This window comes from Schistocerca cancellata, chromosome 2 (genome assembly GCF_023864275.1).
Source record: "Schistocerca cancellata isolate TAMUIC-IGC-003103 chromosome 2, iqSchCanc2.1, whole genome shotgun sequence".
In the NCBI taxonomy this organism is placed as follows: domain Eukaryota; kingdom Metazoa; phylum Arthropoda; class Insecta; order Orthoptera; family Acrididae; genus Schistocerca; species Schistocerca cancellata.
This window is the reverse complement of record NC_064627.1, coordinates 395,938,020-395,950,467: the sequence shown is the minus strand read 5'-3', so window position 1 is coordinate 395,950,467 and position 12,448 is coordinate 395,938,020. Positions and strand designations below refer to the sequence as shown.

The 12,448-nt window shown below is 41.1% G+C and overlaps 1 protein-coding gene across 1 annotated transcript in view; it reads right to left on the bottom strand.

Annotated features, from left to right (window-relative positions):
- The window catches only part of LOC126145962 (Krueppel-like factor 16), a 187,725-nt gene that overhangs the window by 52,040 nt on the left and 123,237 nt on the right, over positions 1-12,448 (bottom strand). The window lies entirely within an intron of this gene.

Here is a 12,448-nt window from a genome sequence, read left to right as displayed (position 1 = left end):
CAATTATCAAACAGCGAAAGAAACCAACTAGAAATTTGGACAAAGGATTCTAGGAAAAGAAAGAGATGACAAACACCTGTAGTCATGTATCGAAGGAAATTGACGGAGATCCGAAATGTGAAATAATTTGGGTGAAGGTCACGGTTAAAGCAGGCTCAGACTTGGTAATTGGATGTCTCTGTAGGCCCCCTGGCTCAGCAGCTGTTGTGGCGGAGCACCTGAAGGATAATTTGGAAAATATTTCGAGTAGATTTCCCCACCATGTTATAGTTCTGGGTGGAGATTTTAATTTGCCGGATATAGACTGGGAGACTCAAACGTTCATAACAGGTGGCAGGGACAAAGAAACCAGTGAAACTTTTTTAAGTGCTTTATCTGAAAACTACCTTGAGCAGTTAAACAGAGAACCGACTCGTGGCGATAACATATTAGACCTTCTGGTGACAAACAGACACCAACTATTTGAAACAGTTAACGCAGAACAGGGAATCAGCGATCATAAAGCGGTTAATGCATCGATGATTTCAGCCGTAGATAGAAATATTAAAAAAGGTAGGAAGATTTTTCTGTTTAGCAAAAGTGACAAAAAGCAAATTACAGAGTACCTGACGGCTCAACACAAAAGTTTTGTCTCGAGTACAGATAGTGTTGAGGATCAGTGGACAAAGTTCAAAACCATCGTACAATATGTGTTAGATGAGTATGTGCCAAGCAAGATCGTAAGAGATGGAAAAGAGCTACCGTGGTACAACAACCGAGTTAGAAAACTGCTGCGGAAGCAAAGGGAACTTCACAGCAAACATAAACATAGCCAACGCCTTGCAGACAAACAAAAATTACGCGAAGCGAAATGTAATGTGAGGAGGGCCATGCGAGAGGCGTTCAATGAATCAGAAAGTAAAGTTCTATGTATTGACTTTGCAGAAAATCCTAAGAAATTTTGGTCTTATGTCAAAGCGGTAGGTGTATGAAAACAAAATGTCCAGACACTCTGTGACCAAAACGGTACTGAAACAGAGGATGACAGACAAAAGGCCGAAATACTAAATGTCTTTTTCCAAAGCTGTTTCACAGAGGAAGACTGCACTGTAGTTCCTTCTCTAGATTGTCGCACAGATGACAAAATGGTAGATATCGAAACAGACGACAGAGGGATAGAGAAACAATTAAAATCGCTCAGAAGAGGAAAGGCCGCTGGACCTGATGCGATACCAATTCGATTTTACACAGAGTATGCGAAGGAACTTGCCCTCCTTCTTGCAGCGGTGTACCGTAGGTTCTAGAAGAGCGTAGCGTTCCAAAGGATTGGAAAAGGGCACAGGTCATCCCCGTTTTCAAGAGGGGACGTTGAACAGATGTGCAGAACTATAGACCTATATCTCTAACGTCGATCAGTTGTAGAATTTTGGAACAAATTTTATGTTCGAGTATAATGACTTTTCTGGAAACTAGAAATCTACTCTGTAGGAATGAGCATGGGTTTCGAAAAAGATGATCGTGTTAAACCCAGCTATTCGTCCACGAGACTCAGAGGGCCATAGACACGGGTTCCCAGGTGGATGCCGTGTTTCTTGACTTCCGCAAGGCGTTCGATACAGTTCCCCACAGTCGTTTAATGAACAAAGTAAGAGCATATGGACTATCAGACCAATTGTGTGATTGGATTGAAGAGTTCCTAGATAACAGAACGCAGCATGTCATTGTAAATGGAGAGAAGTCTTCCGAAGTAAGAGTGATTTCAGGTGTGCCTCAGGGGAGTGTCATAGGACCATTGCTATTCACAACATAACATAAATGACCTTGTGGATGATATCGGAAGTTCACTGAGGCTTTTTGCGGATGATGCTGTGGTATATCGAGAGGTTGTAACAATGGAAAATTGTACTGAAATGCAGGAAGATCTGCAGCGAATTGACGCATGGTGCAGGGAATGGCAATTGAATCTCAATGTAGACAAGTGTAATGTGCTGCGATTACATAGAAAGAAATATCCCATATCATTTAGCTACAATATAGCAGGTCAGCAACCGGAAGCAGTTAATGCCATAAATTATCTGGGAGTACGCATTAGGAGTGATTTGAAATGGAATTATCATATAAAGTTGATCGTCGGTAAAGCAGATGCCAGACTGAGATTCATTGGAAGAATCCTAAGGAAATGCAATTCGAAAACAAAGGCAGTAGGTTACAGTACGCTTGTTCGCCCACTGCTTGAATACTGCTCAGCGGTGTGGGATCCGTACCACATAGGGTTGATAGAAGAGACAGATAAGATCCAACGGAGAGCATCATGCTTCGTTACAGGATCATTTAGTAATCGCGAAAGCGTTACGGAGATGATAGATAAACTCCAGTGGAAGACTCTGCAGGAGAGACGCTCAGTAGCTCGGTACGGGCTTTTGTTGAAGTTTCGAGAACATACCTTCACCGAGGAGTCAAGCAGTATATTGCTCCCTCCTACGTATATCTCGCGAAGAGACCATGAGGATGAAATCAGAGAGATTAGAGCCCACATAGAGGCATACCGACAATCCTTCTTTCCACGAACAATAAGAGACTGCAATAGAAGGGAGAACCGATAGAGGTACTCAAGGTACCCTCCGCCACACACCGTCAGGTGGCTTGCGGAGTATGGATGTAGATGTAAATGTAGGAGAGTAGTTGAATATAATGGATTGTACTTGAGTAATGATAATTGAAACCAACAGCTGTATAGTAATATTGTTTACTCACAACATGCTACCAGTTTCTATGTCAAAACGCATCTTCAGGCCCTAAGTATAACCTGCCATCACCGTACAAACCACACTGACAAAGACCAAAGGAGTCTTCAAATGGAAACAGTACAACTTACTAAGCATGTTAGGGTAGCATGTGCACTCAAGGTAACATGCCTAAATCAAGTGGATCCCTTATCTTTGAAGCAGTAACAAGCCCACCAATGGTCAGAAGATAAGGAATCCAGTTGATTTTGGCCCTGCTGACTCGACTGGACATGCTGGCATAACACGCTTAATAAATTGTACTGCATCCTGTAGCTTCATAGCAGTAACAAGCCCACCACAACTCATCGTCGTCTGGTAGCCTTGTTACTTACTGCCTCATAGTGGTTTATTACGCCCACTAATGTCTGCTACCCAGAAATTATGGCTTGTAGGTACATAGAGGATATGTGAAACACCTGCGCGCCACCTTTTGAGAGACAAATTGGATGACTGTGTCGACCCAGACAGCATGTAACCATATCTTAACAGTCAATTTGGTCTCTATATGTGTACTAGGAACAACAGATTATGGGGGTTGTGGCAGTGAATATTGATAAATGCACTATCCTTTTTTGGTCAATGCATGTAATGCCTGTTGGTCTGGCTTTGTACACAGTTCATTGAATACTCATACATATTATTTTCGAATCAAAATAACGGTCGCTGCATGCAACAGCCTCTGAATGGAGGGTAACCTGATGATCTCATACTGCCAAATTATTTGTTATGTTTGATTGTATTTTGTAATTACTGAAATAACATCACATATCCTTTCAGCCTGCAAGTTTCATTTTGTTTCCTTCTCCCATTCACCTTTTTTGTCAGGCAGTGTGTTTTCTGAATGACACCTAGTCAGTGTTCGGTTTCTAACACTTAGTTCCATGTTCCATAAATCACCTGAATGATTCTTTTATCAAAATGATGAGGAATGGGTTAGCTTGCAGGATATGTGTCCATGATTAGTCAATGAACACATTATTATCTTTACTCCCACTTTTGCATCTACACTTAATTTTTATTTTTTGAATATTTATACTGGCTACCAGTTTTTAAGTAGGAATTTGTGAGTGGAGTAGAACGAGTTGCCGAGGAGAAATCAATTTAAATTAGATTTAAAACTTGCTTCGCTTACCTGGCTGACATTTTATGTTATTGAGTAAATGGTCAAAAATTTCTGTTACTACGTATTGAACTCCTTTGTGAGCCACTGACAGCTTTAACACTGAATAATAAAGGTCATATTTCCCTCTGCTGTTGCAGGTATGAACATCACTGTTCTTCTCAAATTTTGATGGATTACTGCAGTTAAAATGCCTAGTTCCTTGAAGACTACCTACATGACATCCGTGGGTGAACACCACATATTACTCATACTGCTCGCTTTTGTTCAGTCACTACTTTCTTTCTAAGTGTTTAGTTACCCCAGGAAATTACTCCATAAGACATTATGTAGTGGAAATATGCAAAGTATGACAAGACACTAATACCTTTGTTTCCAAGTTTAGCAATTATACGAAGAGCAAACGCAGCTGAGCGTAATTGTTTGAGAAGCTCAGAAATAAGCTTCTTCCAGTTAAGGTTTTCACTGATATGTACACCCAAAAATTTGGAGCATTCTGCTCTGTTTTCTGACTCCTGCTCATGGGCTACAGCAATTACTGGTATGACTCTATTTGTTGTACGGAACTGAATGTAGTGTTTCTTTTTTTTTGTCAAAATTTAGGGAGAATCCATTTTCAGAGAACTACTTAAGAATTCTTTAGAAAATATCGTTTACCAACTCTTCTGTTGGTTTCCCTCCCATAGGATTTGTTATAATACTAGTATCGTCTGGAGAAGTACCAATTTTGCTTGAATTTTAAGTCGAAGGTCATTCACATTTATAAGGAATAGGAGTAGACTCAAAGTTGAACCCTGTAGGATTCCCTTTGTGATATTTTTCCCCCACTTACTAAAATTTTCTACTCTTCCTAAACTGTATGAATAATTCAGCACAACCTATTGCATCCTGTTTGTTAAGTATGATTCAAACCAGCTGTGCATAAAGCCATCAATTTCACAAAACTTGAGTTTTTCTAAGATACTAACATGATCTACACAATCAAACACCTTGGAAAGACAACAAAAAATACCAATTGGCGATATATTATTGTTTAAGGCCTGTATTGTTTGATGAGTGAATCTATAAATAGCATTCTCAGTCGAGCAGCCATTCTGGAATTCAGACTGTGATACACTAAGTAAACAGTTTCCGCTTAAAGCGTGCAACTTCTCTTTTGTACACTACTTTTTCGAATATTTTGGATGAAGATGTCAGAAAGGAAATTAGATGATAATTGTGAATGTGAAAGCTGTACACATGTCGCACATTGCCGTGCTTACAGTTTCATCACTTCGTCGTCTTTGGTAGATATGAACTGAAAGATAAATGATGGTGTACGTAACGGTACCTCAGTCAACTTACGTGGCTCTGCAGACCACGACACGTGCTCCGATGCAAAAGGCATAGCCTTTTCAATTTCTGTATGCAACTGCCTCTGTTTCTTTATCGTAGTACGCTATACCGAAGTCACGGTTTTAGTAGATTGTGGACATGCCTGATGCTCACTGTTATGCTGAAACACTAGTGGCTCCTGCGCATAACATAGGCATCCGCAAGAGGGAGCAAGAGGGAGCACTTACTGGGCAGACTTTTATCGTAACAGAGTCCTCTCGAATTTGTAGCATTAATTGTCTGCGTCTTCACTAAACTGCTTATTTACCGTTGCAGACTGTGACAAGAAACATTGTAGCTTTGACAGTTACTGTATTTCTTGTGTTTTGTGATTCTCTTTGCCCTTTGGTCAGTTGGCTCAAGGTCATTCGTTTGCATTCTGCACCCCACTTCCTCCACATTGGTTTTTCCCCTCTCTCCCAGTGCAATATCCATTCCTTTTGCAGTTATGTAACAAAAGTGTGGGAGTGACTCCATTCATTTACAATTAAATTGTGTATAGTGTCGATTTTTAGGCAGTTTTAATTATCGTCAAGAGTGAATAATGTAGTGTTTCGGGAATGTTTATCAATCTCCTTTGAAGCCTGGAAGAAGAATGTGTGATAGTCATGTACAATGCAAGTTAACATTCCATGCTTAACGAGAAAATTCCCTACACAAATTCAAAGAAAGCTTACATATTATAATGGCTGCAAATCATACCTCATGACCCCACACAACAGCAGAATTGCCTTGCATTATTAGGCAACACAGCAGTTATAGGCGATATGAGCTTGATGATCAGGCTGCAGAAATGGGATATGAAGTAATCCTCCGTATCACTGCCAGTATAATCCCACTGACTTGACATATTCTCAATGCGTTGCTCGTGCGGGGCGACTGCAGGAAAAATACTTCATGAGGATGTACTTCGAGATTCAGTCAGAAGATTGTAATAAAGCTGCTTGAAGACAGTGCTGACGCAGATAGTGAAGATAATGTCTGCTCGCTATAATTTCTGTCTGGTTGGTTAACTTTAAACTAATCCATCTCTTTGCCTCTATTTATATAATTATTTTTGTATAATAATCTATAGGGTCATTTATAAACAACTGCAACATGTGAAACAAAGTTCATTAAATTGTACTAAATTAATTCTAAAAACTGACAATGCTCATTATTGTTGTCACTTTGTTCAAGAGGCAATAACTGTTGACTGTGCAGTGTGCTTGCGAGGAAGTAGGGGGAGCGTGTAGCATAGGAATAAAGCGACATGACCTCAGGCCGCATGGCCAGCAGAGTGAAAAAAGTATAGTAGTTACGCTGATCACAAGAAAATATGCTGATTCCTTGGTGCGGCTGCAGTAAGTTCCAGTGGATACTAATCGTTCCAAAACAATGTCTTCAGTCTTTCTTTGTCGCTTGCTCGTTCAGCATTTACAGAGATGCAGCTGTTCCGACTCATAGACACACGAATTCCGTGGCAATTCCCAGCACATTTAACCGTTACCAATTCCCATAAATCCGTCCCTTTATCTAAGAACAAATGATAGATGGTGATTCTGCATTGAGTTTTACACAACAGAGACACTGTACTACACTCAGAAGAACACAGCCACGCTGTGTGGTAGGTGTGTAAATCTCTCTTTACTCCCAAGAACATCAGTAGAAAAAAGAATACACCATTTTTTGCTCTATAGCAGAGGGAAAAAGTGTGAAATTTCAATTTTGAAAAAATGTGCTCTGCAGGACTGGGACTTTCTCTAAGTCGATGGGTGCAACAGAGTGCCACATGCTGCCACAGAGCTACGAATTATGTATTCCAGTTGGCATGTTGTACAATAATACAACAAACTGGAGAGACGAAGATTACCTTGGTTCAGCCCTAAACTGCATAAAGTTGATTCTACAGGATGATTCGAGGGTGGGTTTAGGAAGCTACAAACATTCATCTAGTCCTGGGCTACACTTTACCAAACCACCTCAACAAAATGTAGCTTCTAAACCTCATTTTGCTGAACTCCAGTTATGCTAGTCAACAATAAAACATAGAAACCATGAAAGATATGCAATAAATTTGTTAATGCGAACAGAGGCAAAGTTTTATAAACAAAATGCCACAATTGGCATCAAAGGTGAATAAGCATTTTCTAAATTTTGTTCCCTGTTTCTCCACTTTGAGGGGTATTAATGCGTCATGTTTCTTGATATACAGCACTCTGGTCGCGTATTGCGCCTAAGCTCTGTATAGAGAGCTTTAGTTGAGCCAGCATGTATGTAGGGGCAGTTGCCTCGTGACTGACCGACATTGCGGGAAATATCTAGTGTTGCTAGGACTATACACGGTGAATGTGCTGATGCTGTCTGTCTTCGCAGTATATGTACGAGTGTCTGGTGGTCGATAGCTATATGCAGGATGCGGAAGTGATGATTTTGTATGGTGCAGGATACGAACTGTGTACTACATCAATATGACATGTGGCGACATAGCCGAGTTGGAGATTGGTTTCACGCTGAAAAATTCAAGCTTTCCATGATGATAGTAGAGCAGTGTAATTGAGGAAGTGTCTTTCTGTATTTCATGATATGTAGCCCACTTTTGCAGGGTTTAACGGTCATTGCAATATGGAGATCTGTACAAAATAGTTTTTCCACCGAAAGTCTCGTCTACAGAAAAAAATGGCAGACAAAGCTCACACACTGGCAGCAGCAGCAGTTTGGCAGGTAAATTCACTAAGAGCCATCCTTTGTACACGGCATAGGAGCCTCTACAGACTGGTTCGAACAAGACAGGGACAAGGTATCTACGGAAGATTCTGCGAGTAACGTGATGTCTTGTTTCTTCGAATGTTCAGAAACAAGTTCAAGCAGACCACCCTCCTCTGGTGGGATGGTGTCCCTCATCTGCCACTGTGGCTTTAGAGCAGCTCCAGACCAGCAGCTGTAGGACACCAAAAATTCACCGAAAATTCAAGCCATTTTTCTCGTCTGTAGGACAGTGCTTCGAATTCTGTTTGCATAATTGTTGTGATTTTCCCATCTGTGCTTAGGCACCAGTGTGTGCTTCAAGAAGTGACTCCAACAGCAGCAAATACAAGCAAAGCCTACTCACCATTTCAGAAAAGTGATGAACACCACAGCAGCTGTAGGACTTAGAAATTTTTGTCTCTCTGAAAGCGCCTTCAAACAAGCAGCTAAAACTCGAAAAGTGGTGAACGTCCTATTTTTAGAGTTACATAGATATTTATTTCGACTTCCAAATACCATCGTTTTGGTGTGTAAAATCAGGTAGTGCAGCTGATATCGGTTTCGGGATATGTTTCCCACAAAAGCGTGTGAAGTGTTTCAGGGAGGTTTTACAAGTATACAGCGATCTGTTTTTAGAGTCCATGTTCGAGTGTGGTGGTATACATCACAAAATTGAATCGAAATACAGTGCATCGATGCTTTTGAAAGAGACATGTTCAATCGGATTTAGTAACTCCTGAAGCAGCTCGTGTTCAATGACAATGGCTATCTGCACGCTGGGGATGGGACAGGAGGGAGGCTGTGGGTATTTCCAATGTGAGGAAGTGTCCAGTGGCTACCGTGTGACCATGCCGTAAGCTGGCTCACTTCCTGGCCGTCGCGTGACCCAGCACAGAGACTTGGGGCTGGGAGCCCGGTCTGGGCCCATTGAAAGAGGCTGAGAGAGGGTGAACATCTTGCCTCTTGCACATCGGCTGGACTTTTACCGAATGATCTACATTTACAGCACACACATTTATCAGAATGAGTTGCATATTCATCTTCACCAAATATCATTTGCTATCAACACAGTCATCAGATGCTAATATATTCCCCCTTCTCCACGAGAGACATCTCGCCCATTGAACACAGTAAACAATTACGTCTTTCCTCCAATCCAGCAACTAGACACAGACTGTGTCCTTTTCCCGCCATTTTTCCCCAGACCGTCATCTCGGATAATGTCACGGGAGGGGAGAGGGGGAGGAAAGACAGCGCCCTCTGGTGGTGGTGCTGTGAACTAGGCCAGTTGGACTCCAGACCTCATAGTGAACACATTGGACTGAGCTCACTGCCTATGATAACTCAAATTGTATAAATAAACAATGCATGCAAAATAAAGACTTTTGTCCATCATATCCAGCAGCCCAGCACAGACTGAGTCCTCTTCCCACCAAACAGATGGGGAAGGGGAGCAATGCATACAAAGTAAAGACTTACGTCCATTCTATTTGGCAGCTCAGCACAGAATCAGTCCTTTTCCCACCAATTTCGAGATGGGTGAGTGTAGAGGGGAGGGGAGGAGGTTAGGATATTGGAGGTAGCCCAACTGATCTATTTTCCTGCAAAAATTTGAACTTCCCGTGTCTATGGCCGCCATCTTGGATCCACCATCCTGAATAAATTTGGCTGCAATGAAACATAGGGCAAAACGAACTTTGAACTACTAGCAATTAGCAGTTTTATTTTGCGCTCTGTGACGAGTGTTCCAGGTAAGTACTGGATGTGGTGTGATCGTTACAAAATTAACTATTCTGTCGCTCATTACACCTTCAAACCACAGTTAACGCGATAGGATGTGAGTTCCTCCACAAATTGCAACAAGTGCCCTCACGCATTGGTGTTCATCGTCCAGAAGACTTTCTCTAAGCGCATAATGCGTACAGGGTTCATAATTAAAACATAGTTACTTTCTGGGATACATTTTGCCAGTAATGAAATTTGTACTTGCTCGTAGCGCAGTGGCTGTGGTCATCGTTCTGTTTGTCCACGATAAGTTGCGGTGGCTGTCGGAACGGCTGTGCCGCCGCGTTATGGCTCTCGAGGGGCGAGGAGCGGTGAGGGTGAGGCAGTGTCAGCTGCTTTCAGCAGTGCTGGCACCACTACCCGCATTTTGTGCTTACCACGAAATCGGAGAAGGCACACGCGGAAAGTTGGCCCACTAAAATGACACTTCCGTCGAATCCGAAATCACCTAATTTGTTAACATATTCATGCTAGAGAGTTTTGCCTACAACTTATGTATTATTTATGTATCGAAAACAATGAAAAGTGAAAGTCAAAAACTGATTCTTGGATTCTGTTTGAACCTTGTATTTATTAAACGCAGCACAGATGTAATGTTTACAAAGTGTAATTAATTGTGCCCGAAAGAACTGTCAAAATGACGTTCTGAATAGATCACGTTCTGAATAGATCACTTGAGGGAGTGGTATTGATGATAACTTCATCAATCGTCATTTCCATTACTCCGTCTCCAATGCTGTTGCTCCAACTGCTGCATATTCCTGCGGTAAGGTCCTGTGCAGTAACCGAAAGCAAAGCAACAGTAACAAAATTCTGCAATCTTTCCTTCGATATGTCACCAGTGACACTGTTCTCCCTGAAAATGTGCTTTATTTTGGCCTGTGCCAATTGTATCAAATTTAGATCGCAATTGTAAAGAGGTAACGCACAACTTTGTGGCCCCTGCTGTCAGCGATTTCATCCACGACATACACTTCCACGGCTGGTTTGTTTTCCTTTATTATAGGTAACAGTTCAGCTTTCCTCATTGAGTTGTTGCAGTTTATTTGTCCGCCTTGCAGCCACTCTAACATAGCAATCCTGAAATCATATTTATCAGGTATTCTGCCGAATTTCCTGCTGTGGTGTGGCGCATTAGCCATACAATCACAGAATTGGGTGGAATATTACGAACCATAATATCTGCAACACTCACGCCTCCCTCCACCCCAACCCGTTATGTCCGCTAGTTTCGTCAATTTCAACAAGTTCGCAAGTTAGTGGAAACAGTGGCTTGCAATAGACTTCGTGACAAATTAAAACTGTCTGTTCATGCTGTTCATGTGCACAATCTTTGTAAACATATAGCGTCGTAAGAGTGGAACTGTCAAACTAGTGTCACATCGTAATTAACATTTTATTTTCGACATATTGACATCATTTACTATCTTATTAAAACAATAACAGTTATAAATCATTCCACTTACGACGTAATACGGACGTCACATCAATCTAGACGTACTTGAAAATGGCTACAAAGCGGAAACAGTCTGTCGTAAATAAATATTAGCTATTATAAGCAGCTGTTTACTGTATCTACTCTAATAATCATGTCGTTATCAGACATATATTACGTTGCTGGTACTAAAGAAGAAATAATAATAATAATAATAATAATAATAATAACACGCATTACTTGTCTGACAAAAGAAAGAATTGTTTCTGTGGAATTTTGTTGTTTTGTGCATAATTAAAAACAGCTTAAGGCAAGAACGAAACAATGTGTAACCTTTTCGTTTTCGTGTAAATGGAAATTTTCGTGCTTTTTTATTTTTTCAGACAAATGTACAAAATCCATAAGACCTGTATTAGTCCACAAATTAACTACCAAGCTAAAAATCTGACATTCTTCATTACACCCACACAACAGTTACGCTTATTGCACCCTTCATCGTTAAACGTTCGCTTGTAGTCACGCTTATTTGATTTCAGCACTTTCTCAATCAATGGATCTGATCTCGGAGGTCTTAGTTCCTTTGCGATTAACTTTTCTTCGTAATTTACTTTTCTGTTAGCACTTAAAATAGATTCAACGGAGTTCATGTTGACACTACACACGAAAGTCGATTCCCGCACAGTAAACAACCAACTTTAAAAACAAACTGCCATTTGTGACAAAGATTAAATTCAAGTAATAACGTCTACCAACTTGATCGCTTGACTAGAATGCAAATGAGGCTTCTGAGAACCACAAGGATCCAAATTTAATCGTGTCGTTCCGGCGTTTAAGTGAATATCAAAGAAACTGAGACACGTTTTCGTGAATATTCATGCTCATACATACGAGAGTAGTTCCGAAAGTAGTGCCTCCTTTTTTTTGTTCATGGAAACTATAGGAGATCCAAAAAAACACAAAGCACAGCTAAAGAGAGCAATATTTGAGCTACAGACTGCCATTTTTCCACATAGTCACCACCATTCGTTAGGCACTTTTTCCAACGATGAACCAGAGCCTGCGTGCAGCGCTTGTAAAAATCGGAACCAGGTGAGGCTAACCACTTCCTTACAGCTTTGACAACAGCATCCGAGTCTTGAAAATGTTCGTCACGTAGTCCATATTTCAGAGGCCCAAAGAGATGGAAGTCTGAAGGCGCTAAATCGGGACTGTGCGGTGGATGTGGCAAGACGCTCCAGCCGA